Source organism: Pseudophryne corroboree, chromosome 8 (genome assembly GCF_028390025.1).
Source record: "Pseudophryne corroboree isolate aPseCor3 chromosome 8, aPseCor3.hap2, whole genome shotgun sequence".
NCBI lineage: Eukaryota > Metazoa > Chordata > Amphibia > Anura > Myobatrachidae > Pseudophryne > Pseudophryne corroboree.
The window spans coordinates 290,684,192-290,695,980 of record NC_086451.1 but is presented as its reverse complement, the minus strand read 5'-3'; the positions used below and the strand labels follow the sequence as shown (position 1 = coordinate 290,695,980).

The window sequence follows — 11,789 nt, the reverse complement described above, 5'->3', positions numbered from 1 at the left end:
TTTGCTTTCAATGTGCGGCGGCCATCTTCCTGATGTTGTCACTGGGAAGATGGCGCCGCCCAGCACCGCCAATTGGGAAGAGGGAGGCGGACTCCTCTGTTGGGCCCCTCCAGCAGCCTGGGAGCGGGTAATTAATACCCGATAACCCGCCTCTCGGCGCCACTGCGTGTGGCACTGCTCATAAATACTAGTTTTAATTATGTTTTTATGAAGGAGGCGTGGATACACCCCCTACCCTCCCAACAAAAACAGTGTGCAAGGGGTCATTTATTATTAATTATTTATACTGCATAAAAAAAATCCCCCTCCCTATGCAGCTAGTGTTTTACATACTGTAGCATACCCTCCAACACTGAACACCGCTCCTCCCTCCCTCCCTCTTCCCAGGGATAGCAGCAGCGGGGTACGTAGGAGGCTGTCAGTCCTGCACAGTGTTCCCCTGTGTAGACAGCACCATTGTATAGGACTGACAGCTTCCTAGCAGCGCGGGAGCAGCCGCAGCAGCTTCGTGCGGAAGCGGCCAGTGCCAGTGATCTCTCCCTCCCCAGTCCCACAGCCCGTCGCGGACACGTCCCCCGGACTGGGACGCGCTTTCACAGCTCCTCAGCGGCAGAGGTCGCTGCAGGGAGCTGCTCCGGTCCGCCATAGTCAGTGTACACTTGGCACATGTTGTAACGGGACTGCGCATGCGCGCACTGAAATCCCCCTTAACTGATGTACGATGTCAAAGGAAAAGGGCGGGAGAGAAGGGGTGACTCTGATTGGCCGTCCCTCATCGAATCAGATGACGTTTCGGCGGGTTTCCAGAGCTCAGGGTTATTGTCGGTCATTTACCTGAGCAGGAGGAGGCGTCGGCTGAGGGTCCGGAAAATCGGAGTGACCGCACTACTGAGCTGCTACCGAGAGATCCGCTGACTTATCGCTCATCTTCACAGCGGCTGCCCATAGGTGCGTACATAACTGCTGGGACTACAGGACGGTGTGACCCGAGTGACGAGCATTCAGTCACATGGCGGTGGGAGGTAGGGTGTGGGACGGAGGGCAGTTACTGGTACAAGGATGATGATGATGATGATATGATGGGTGTAGGAGGATGCTGATGCTACGATGGGAAGATGCTGGGAGAGGTTACTATGGAGGAAGATGCTGGGAGAGGTTACTGTGGAGGAAGATGCTGGGAGAGGTTACTGTGGAGGAAGATGCTGGGAGAGGTTACTGTGGAGGAAGATGCTGGGAGGGGTTAGGAAGATGCTGGGAGGGGTTGCTGTGGAGGAAGATGCTGGGAGGGTTGCTGTGGAGGAAGATGCTGGGAGAGGGTGCTGTGGAGGGAGATGCTGGGAGAGGGTGCTGTGGAGGGAGATGCTGGGAGAGGGTGCTGTGGAGGGAGATGCTGGGAGTGGGTGCTGTGGAGGGAGATGCTGGGAGTGGGTGCTGTGGAGGGAGATGCTGGGAGTGGGTGCTGTGGAGGGAGATGCTGGGAGTGGGTGCTGTGGAGGGAGATGCTGGGAGTGGGTGCTGTGGAGGGAGATGCTGGGAGTGGGTGCTGTGGAGGGAGATGCTGGGAGTGGGTGCTGTGGAGGGAGATGCTGGGAGTGGGTGCTGTGGAGGGAGATGCTGGGAGTGGGTGCTGTGGAGGGAGATGCTGGGAGTGGGTGCTGTGGAGGGAGATGCTGGGAGTGGGTGCTGTGGAGGGAGATGCTGGCAGTCACACGATGTTGCTGTAGGGAGCTGTGTCTGGGTGGCTGTCAGACTGGGGGGATGATATTGGTGACAGAGGACTGATGTCTTTGGTGCCGCATGTGCTATATGTAAGTGATGCCAGGCAGTTCATCAGACCATACTGATGGCTGTCACTGGTACCAAGTGTTGGCTGCCAAATGCTGCTGCTGCTCCCCTGTATATACCTCTTGGAGACTAATGCTAATACAGGATGAGTATCTCATATCCAAATATTCCGAAATACAGACTTTTTTGAGTGAGAGTGAAACCTTTGTTTTTTGATGGCTGAATGTACACAAACTTTGTTTAATACACAAAGTTATTAAAAATATTGTATTAAATGACCTTCAGGCTGTGTGTATAAGGTGTATATGAAACATAAATGAATTGTGTGAATATAGACACACTTTGTTTAAGGCACAAAGTTATAAATAATATTGGCTAAAATGACCTTCAGGCTGTGTGTATAAGGTGTATATGTAACATAAATGCATTCAGTGCTTAGAATTAGGTCCCATTACCATGATATCTCATTATGGTATGCAATTATTCCAAAATGCGGAAAAATCAGATATCCAAAATACCTCTGGTCCCAAGCATTTTGGATAAGGGATACTCAACCTGTAGTAATAGAAGGCATTACTTAAAAAAAAACCCACACATCCTGTGATTCAGCTATTTCTGCACAAATTATGGTATTTATTTGCATACTTTCCTCGCAGCCCTAGGTGTGAGCAATAATTAGATAATTAAGTAGGTTATAACAGACCTTCATTAGATGTACAGCTACAACAGAACCTCACTGTTAATTTAATACCCTCTGTTATGCCAACATATTATACAGTGCGGCATAATGTGGTTGCATTAACATGTCCCTTTTGTCTGATCATGAACCCATAGAACAATAGGGACATAACTTACGCATAACACTTTTCTGGTAGTGCTAGTAGAGTGCTTAATATTGATGAATGACCCTTTAAGATATTAACATTTTTATGTGGGCCAGATGCTCTTTAGTTCTTTAAAATTGGGATATTATTTTGTTTTAAATAAAACATATAAACCATTTGGCGGGCTATACACCCGTGGCTGGCAACATCCTGGCACTTTGGCTGCTTTGGAAGTACACCTAACAGAATTCCAATTGTAAAGTGCAACAGAATATACTGCGCTATATAAGAAACTGTAAATAAGATAAATGCCCTGCCACAAGTATAATGTGTCCTAACAGTAAAGGGCCCCATACACTTATACGACATGACTGTCCATCATGTCATATAAGATTTCCTCCAAACTCCCGGCAACCTCCCCATTGGCAGGATAGTATTAGATATATCGTACCCAGTTTTTTTTGCATACAATGTATCTTTTACTTTCCCATCCATTACTGCGGGATCCGACATATCAGGAGTGCAGTACTCGGGATATGTCGGATCTAGGGGGATCCGATGCTCGTGTGGAGGCTCATAGGATTGGATCGTGAGAAAAGCACACCGTAAATGCCCGATTTCACCCACTATATCGGACCGAATGCCCGAATTGGGCATTATCGGTGTAGTGTATGGGGCCCTTAAAACTGTGGCTTGGCATGCTGGCATGTGTAGTTCAGCAGAAGCATGAGTGCGCTATTCTCGAGCCCCGCTATACACTATCGGATCTATTCTAAATTCTTAACAAGTGCTGTGTACTGCTTGCTAGTGTGGATTTAACTAATGATGTTTAATATTATTGCTGGCTAGCATTTCATATTTCTCTTACGTCCTCGAGGATGCTGGGGTCCATATTAGTGCCATGGGGTATGGATGGGTCCACCAGGAGCCATGGGCACTTTAAGACTTTGATAGTGTGGGCTGGCTCCTCCCTTTATGCCCCTCTACCAGACTCCGTTTAGAAAATGTGCCTGGTGGAGCCTGTCACAGCTAGGGGAGCTCCTAGAGCTTTTCTGGTTTTATTGTTTTTTCTCTAACGTCCTAGTGGATGCTGGGAACTCCGTAAGGACCATGGGGAATAGCGGGCTCCGAAGGAGGCTGGACACTCTAGAAAGATTTATGACTACCTGGTGTGCACTGGCTCCTCCCACTATGACCCTCCTCCAAGCCTCAGTTAGATCTTGTGCCCGGCCGAGGTTGGATGCACACTAGGGGCTCTCCTGAGCCCTTAGAAAGAAAGTATAGATTTAGGTTTTTTATTTTCAGTGAGACCTGCTGGCAACAGGCTCACTGCAGCGAGGGACTAAGGGGAGAAGAAGCGAACTCGCCTGCTTGCAGCCGGATTGGGCTTCTTAGGCTACTGGACACCATTAGCTCCAGAGGGATCGACCGCAGGCCCAGTCCTTGGTGTTCGGTCCCGGAGCCGCGCCGCCGTCCCCCTTACAGAGCCAGAAGCAAGAAGAGGTCCGGAAAAACGGCGGCAGAAGACATCAGTCTTCACCAAGGTAGCGCACAGCACTGCAGCTGTGCGCCATTGCTCCTCATGCACACCACACACTCCGGTCACTGATGGGTGCAGGGCGCTGGGGGGGGGCGCCCTGAGCAGCAATATAAACACCTTGGCTGGCAAAAATACATCACATATAACCCCCAGGGCTATATGGATGTATATTAACCCCTGCCAGATTCCATAAAAATGCGGGAGAAAAGTCCGCGAAAAAGGGGCGGAGCCTATCTCCTCAGCACACTGGCGCCATTTTTCCCTCACAGCTCCGTTGGAGGGAAGCTCCCTGGCTCTCCCCTGCAGTCTACACTACAGAACAGGGTTAAAACAGAGAGGGGGGGCACTAAATTTAGGCGCAGTATAAATTATATAAAAGCAGCTATAGGGGACATAACTCAGTTAGTCCCTGCATTATATAGCGCTCTGGTGTGTGCTGGCATACTCTCACTCTGTCCCCCCAAAGGGCTTTTGTGGGTCCTGTCCTCATTGGAGCATTCCTTGTGTGTGTGCGGTGTGTCGGTACGGCTGTGTCGACATGTTTGATGAGGAGACTTATGTGGAGGCGGAGCAGATGCCGATAAATGAGATGTCGCCCCTGTGGGCCGACACCAGAGTGGATGGATAGGTGGAAGGTATTAACCGACAGTGTCAACTCCTTACATAAAAGGCTGGATGACGTAACGGCTATGGGACAGCCGGCTTCTCAGCCCGCGCCTGCCCAGACGTCTCAAAGGCCATCAACGCTCCCTCAGATGGCAGACACAGATGTCGACAGGGAGTCTGACTCCAGTGTCGACGAGGTTGAGACATATACACAATCCACTAGGAACATCCGTTACATGATCCCGGCAATATAAAATGTGTTACACATTTCTGACATTAACCCAAGTACCACTAAAAACAAAGGGTTTTATGTGTGGGGAGAAAAAGCAGGCAGTGTTTTGTTCCCCCATCAAATGAGTGAATGAAGTGTGAAAAAGCGTGGGTTTCCCCGATAAGAAACTGGTAATTTCTAACAAGTTACTGATGGCGTACCCTTTCCCGCCAGAGGATAAGTTACGCTGGGAGATATCCCCTAGGGTGGATAAGGCGCTCACACGTTTGTCAAGGTGGCACTGCCGTCTTAGGATACGGCCACTTTGAAGGTACCTGCTGATAAATAGCAGGAGGCTATCCTGAAGTCTGTAATTACACACTCAGGTACTAGACTGAGACCTGCAGACTGCTGCCGCGTGGTCTGTACCCCTTTCAAACAGGGATACTATTTTGCGAACATAAGACGTCGTCTTATATATGAGGGATGCACAGAGGAATATTTTGCCGGCTGGCATCCTGAATTATTGCAATGTCCATTCTGTCAGGAGGGTATTGGAGACCCGACACTGGACAGGTGATGCTGACTTTAAAAGGCACATAGAGCCTTATAAGGGTGAGGAATTGGTTGGGGATGGTCTCTGGGACCTCGTATCCACAGCAACAGCTGGGATGAAAATATTTTACCTCAGGTTTCCTCACAACCTAGGAAACGCACTGTATTATCAGGTACAGTCCTTTCGGCTTCAAAAAAGCAGGCGGGTCAAACGAGGGAAGAGGAAAAAATCTGCACCAGCAGCCAGTCCCCAGAATCAAAATTCTTCCCCTGCTTCCTCTGAGTCCACCGCATGACGCGGGGGCTCCACAGGCGTAGCCAGGTACGGTGGGGGGCCGCCTAAAAAATTTCAGCGATCAGTGGGCTCGCTCACAGGTGGATCCCTGGATCCTTCAAGTAGTATCTCAGGGGTACAAGCTGGAAGTCGAGGCGTCTCCCCCCCGCCGTTTACTCAAATCTGCCTTGCCGACAACTCCCTCAGGCAGGGAGGCTGTGCTAGAGGCAATTCACAAGCTGTATTCCCAGCAGGTGATCGTCAAGGTGCCTCTACTTCAACAAGGACGGGGTTACTATTCCACACTGTTTGTGGTACCGAAACCAGCCGGTTCGGTGAGACCCATTTTAAAATGGAAATCCTTGAACACTTACATAACAAAGTTCAAGATGGAATCGCTCAGGGCGGTTATTGCAAGCCTGGACGAGGGGGATTACATGGTATCCCTGGACATCAAGGATGCTTACCTGCATGTCCCTATTTACCTTCCTCACCAGGAGTACCTCAGATTGTGGTACAGGATTGCCATTACCAATTCCAGACACTACCGTTTGGACTGTCCACGGCACCGAGGGTGTTTACCAAGGTAATGGCAGAAATGATGATACTCCTTCAAAAAAAAAGGGAGTTTTTATTTATCCCATACTTGGATGATCTCCTTATAAAGACAAGGTCCAGGGAGCAGTTACTGGTCGGAGTAGCACTATCTCAGGAGGTGCTACAACAGCTTGGCTGGATTCTGAACATTCCAAAGTCACAGCTGGTTCCTTCGACTCGCTTACTGTTCCTGGGGATGATTTTGGACACAGAACAGAAAAAAGTGTTTCTCCCGCAGGAGAAAGCCAAGGAGCTGTCATCTCTAGTCAGAGACCTCCTAAAACCAAAAAGGGTATCGGTGCATCGTTGCACACGAGTCCTGGGAAAAATGGTGGCTTCATACGAAGCAATTCCATTCGGCAGGTTCCATGCGAGGACCTTCCCGTGAGACCTCTTAGATAAGTGGTCGGGATCGCATCTTCAAATGCATCAAATGATAACCCTGTCTCCAAGGACCAGGGTGTCTCTACTGTGGTGGATGCAGGGTGCTCATCTTCTAGAGGGCCGCAGTTTCGGCATACAGGACTGGGTCCTGGTGACCACGGATGCCAGCCTTCAAGGCTGGGGAGCAGTCACACAGGGAAGAAACTTCCAGGGCCTATGGTCAAGTCAGGAGACTTCCCTACATATAAATTCTGGAATTGAGGGCCATTTACAATGCCCTAAGTCAGGCAAGACCCCTGCTTCAAAACCAGCCGGTACTGATACAGTCAGACAACATCACGGCAGTCGCCCATGTGACCCGACAGGGCGGCACAAGAAGCAGGATGGCAATGGCAGAAGCCACAAGGATTCTCCGATGGGCGGAAAATCACGTACTAGCACTGTCAACAGTGTTCATTCCGGGAGTGGACAACTGGGAAGCAGACTTCCTCAGCAGACACGACCTACACTCGGGAGAGTGGGGACTTCATCCAGAAGTCTTCCTGCTGTTGGTAAACCGTTGGGAAAGGCCACAGGTGGACATGATGGCGTCCCGCCTCAACAAAAAGCTAAAGAGATATTGCGCCAGGTCAAGGGACCCTCAGGCGATAGCTGTGGACGCTCTAGTGACACCGTGGGTGTACCAGTCGGTTTATGTGTTCCCTACTCTGCCTCTCATACCAAAGGTACTGAGAATAATAAGATGGCGAGGAGTAAGAACGATACTCGTGGTTCCGGATTGGCCAAGAAGAGCTTGGTACCCGGAACTTCAGGAAATGATATCAGAGGACCCATGGCCTCTGCCGCTCAGACAGGACCTGCTTCAGCAGGGGCCCTGTCTGTTCCAAGACTTACCGCGGCTGCGTTTGACGGCATGGCGATTGAGCGCCGGATCCTGAAGGAAAAGGGTATTCCGGAAGAAGTCATTCCTGCGCTTATTAAAGCCAGGAAAGATGTTACGGCAAAGCATTATCACCGCATGTGGCGGAAATATGTCGCATGGTGCGAGGCCAAAAAGGCCCCAACAGAGGAATTTCCACTAGGTCGATTTCTACATTTCCTGCAAGCAGGAGTGAATATGGGCCTAAGTCTAGGCTCCATTAAAGTACAGATCTCGGCTCTGTCGATTTTCTTTCAAAAAGAATTAGCTTCAGTACCTGAAGTTCAGGCATTGTGAAAGGAGTGCTGCATATTCAGCCCCCATTTGTGCCCCCTGTGGCACCTTGGGATCTCAACGTGGTGTTGAGTTTTCTTAAAATCACATTGGTTTGAGCCACTAAAAACCGTGGATCTAAAATATCTCACGTGGAAAGTGGTCATGTTATTGGCCTTGGCTTCAGCCAGGCGAGTGTCAGAATTGGCCGCTTTATCATGTAAAAGCCCTTATCTGATTTTCCATATGGATAGGGCAGAATTGAGGACTCGTCCCCAATTTCTCTAACGTCCTAATGGATGCTGGGGACTCCGTCAGGACCATGGGGATTAGCGGCTCCGCAGGAGACAGGGCACAAAAATAAAGCTTTAGGATCAGGTGGTGTGCACTGGCTCCTCCCCCTATGACCCTCCTCCAAGCCTCAGTTAGGTTTTTGTGCCCGTCCGAGCAGGGTGCAATCTAGGTGGCTCTTCTAAAGAGCTGCTTAGAAAAAGTTTTTTAGGTTTTTTATTTTCAGTGAGTCCTGCTGGCAACAGGCTCACTGCAACGAGGGACTTAGGGGAGAAGAAGTGAACTCACCTGCGTGCAGGATGGATTGGCTTCTTAGGCTACTGGACACCATTAGCTCCAGAGGGATCGAACACAGGCCCAGCCATGGAGTCCGGTCCCGGAGCCGCGCCGCCGACCCCCTTACAGATGCCGAAAAGCGAAGAGGTCCAGAAACCAGCGGCAGAAGACTTTTCAGTCTTCATGAGGTAGCGCACAGCACTGCAGCTGTGCGCCATTGTTGTCACACACTTCACACCAGCGGTCACGGAGGGTGCAGGGCGCTGCAGGGGGCGCCCTGGGCAGCAATGAGAATACCTTGTTCTGGCTAAAAAAATACATCACATATAGCCCTTGGGGCTATATGGATGTATTTAACCCCTGCCAGGTCTCACAAACTCCGGAGAAGAGCCCGCCGAAATAGGGGGCGGGGCCTATCTCCTCAGCACACAGCGCCATTTTCCTGCTCAGCTCCGCTGCGAGGAAGGCTCCCAGGACTCTCCCCTGCACTGCACTACAGAAACAGGGTAAAAAAGAGAGGGGGGGGGGGGGCACTTTTTTTGGCGTTTTTGATATATATTAAGCTGCTATAAGGGAGACAACACTTCTATAGGGTTGTTCCTATATATTTATAGCGCTTGGGTGTGTGCTGGCAAACTCTCCCTCTGTCTCCCCAAAGGGCTAGTGGGGTCCTGTCTTCGATAAGAGCATTCCCTGTGTGTCTGCTGTGTGTCGGTACGTGTGTGTCGACATGTATGAGGACGATGTTGGTGTGGAGGCGGAGCAATTGCCGGTAATGGTGATGTCACCCCCTAGGGAGTCGACACCGGAATGGATGGCTTTATTTATGGAATTACGTGATAATGTCAGCACATTACAAAAATCAGTTGACGACATGAGACGGCCGGAAAACCAGTTAGTACCTGTACAGGCGTCTCAGACACCGTCAGGGGCTGTAAAACGCCCTTTACCTCAGTCGGTCGACACAGACCCAGACACGGACACCGAATCTAGTGTCGACGGTGAAGAAACAAACGTATTTTCCAGTAGGGCCACACGTTATATGATCACGGCAATGAAGGAGGCTTTACATATCTCTGATACTGCATGTACCACAAAAAGGGGTATTATGTGGGGTCTGAAAAAACTACCTGTAGTTTTTCCTGAATCAGACGAATTGAATGAAGTGTGTGATGAAGCGTGGGTTAACCCCGATAGAAAACTGCTAATTTCAAAGAAGTTATTGGCATTATATCCTTTCCCGCCAGAGGTTAGGGCGCGCTGGGAAACACACCCCCTAGGGTGGATAAGGCGCTCACACGCTTATCAAAACAAGTGGCGTTACCGTCTCCTGAAACGGCCGCCCTCAAGGATCCAGCAGATAGGAGGCTGGAAACTACCCTGAAAAGTATATACACTCATACTGGTGTTATACTGCGACCAGCCATCGCCTCTGCATGGATGTGCAGTGCTGGGGTGGTTTGGTCGGATTCCCTGACTGAAAATATTGATACCCTGGATTGGGACAGTATTTTACTGACTATAGAGCATTTAAAGGATGCATTTCTATATATGCGAGATGCACAGAGGGATATTTGCACTCTGGCATCGAGAGTAAGTGCGATGTCCATATCTGCCAGAAGAAGTTTATGGACGCGACAATGGTCAGGTGATGCGGATTCCAAACGGCATATGGAAGTATTGCCGTATAAGGGGGAGGAATTATTTGGGGTCGGTCTATCGGATTTGGTGGCCACGGCAACAGCCGGGAAATCCACCTTTTTACCTCAGGTCCCCTCCCAACAGAAAAAGACACCGTCTTTTCAGCCGCAGTCCTTTCGTTCCTATAGGAACAAGCGGGCGAAAGGACAGTCATATTTGCCCCGAGGCAAAGGAAAGGGTAAGAGAGTGCACCAAGCAGCTTCTTCCCAGGAGCAGAAGCCCCCCCCCCCGGCTTCTGCAAAGCCCTCAGCATGACGTTGGGGCTTTACAAGCGGACTCAGGGGCGGTGGGGGGTCGACTCAAGAATTTCAGCGCACAGTGGGCTCACTCACAGGTGGACCCCTGGATCCTGCAGATAATATCTCAGGGTTACAGGTTGGAATTCGAGAAGTCTCCCCCTCGCCGGTTCCTAAAGTCTGCTCTGCCAACGTCTCCCTCAGACAGGGCGACGGTATTGGAAGCCATTCACAAGCTGTATTCTCAGCAGGTGATAGTCAAGGTACCCCTCCTACAACAGGGAAAGGGGTATTATTCCACACTATTTGTGGTACCGAAGCCGGACGGCTCGGTAAGACCTATTCTAAATCTGAAATCTTTGAACCTGTACATACAAAAATTCAAGTTCAAGATGGAGTCACTCAGAGCAGTGATAGCGAATCTGGAAGAAGGGGACTTTATGGTGTCCCTGGACATCAAGGATGCTTACCTGCATGTCCCAATTTGCCCTTCACATCAAGGGTACCTCAGGTTCGTGGTGCAAAACTGTCATTATCAGTTTCAGACGCTGCCGTTTGGATTGTCCACGGCACCTCGGGTCTTTACCAAGGTAATGGCCGAAATGATGTTTCTTCTACGAAGAAAAGGCGTATTAATTAGTCCTTACTTGGACGATCTCCTGATAAGGGCAAGGTCCAGGGAACAGCTGGGGGACGTAGTAGCACTAACCCAAATAGTGCTGCAACAGCACGGGTGGATTCTGAATTTTCCAAAATCTCAATTGACCCCGACGACACGTCTGCTGTTCCTGGGAATGATTCTGGACACGGTTCAGAAAAAGGTGTTTCTTCCGGAGGAGAAAGCCAAGGAGTTATCCGAACTTGTCAGGAACCTCCTAAAACCAGGGAAAGTGTCTGTGCATCAATGCACAAGAGTCCTGGGAAAGATGGTGGCTTCTTACGAAGCGATTCCATTCGGCAGATTCCACGCACGAACTTTTCAGTGGGATCTGCTGGACAAATGGTCCGGATCGCATCTGCAGATGCATCAGCGGATAACCTTGTCGCCACGGAAAAGGGTGTCTCTTCTGTGGTGGTTGCAGAGTGCTCATCTGTTAGAGGGCCGCAGATTCGGCATACAGGACTGGGTCCTGGTGACCACGGATGCCAGTCTGAGAGGCTGGGGAGCGGTCACACAGGGAAGAAACTTCCAGGGAGTATGGTCAAACCTGGAGATGTCTCTTCACATAAATATACTGGAGCTAAGAGCGATTTACAATGCTCTAAGCCTGGCAAAACCCCTGCTTCAGGGTCAGCCGGTGTTGATCCAGTCGGACA

The 11,789-nt window shown here is 50.1% G+C and overlaps 1 protein-coding gene across 4 annotated transcripts in view; it reads left to right on the top strand.

The window, feature by feature from the left end:
- Positions 1 to 729: 729 nt before the first annotated feature.
- ACSL4 (acyl-CoA synthetase long chain family member 4) overlaps positions 730 to 11,789 on the top strand; it is a 293,951-nt gene continuing 282,891 nt past the window's right edge. For 2 of the 4 annotated variants that reach the window (XM_063937299.1, XM_063937298.1), the window contains exon 1: positions 730 to 948. The gene's annotated coding sequence lies outside the window, so the exon portion shown is untranslated. The remainder of the gene's footprint in view (positions 949 to 11,789) is intronic. The other 2 variants (XM_063937301.1, XM_063937300.1) reach the window with 1 other exon arrangement.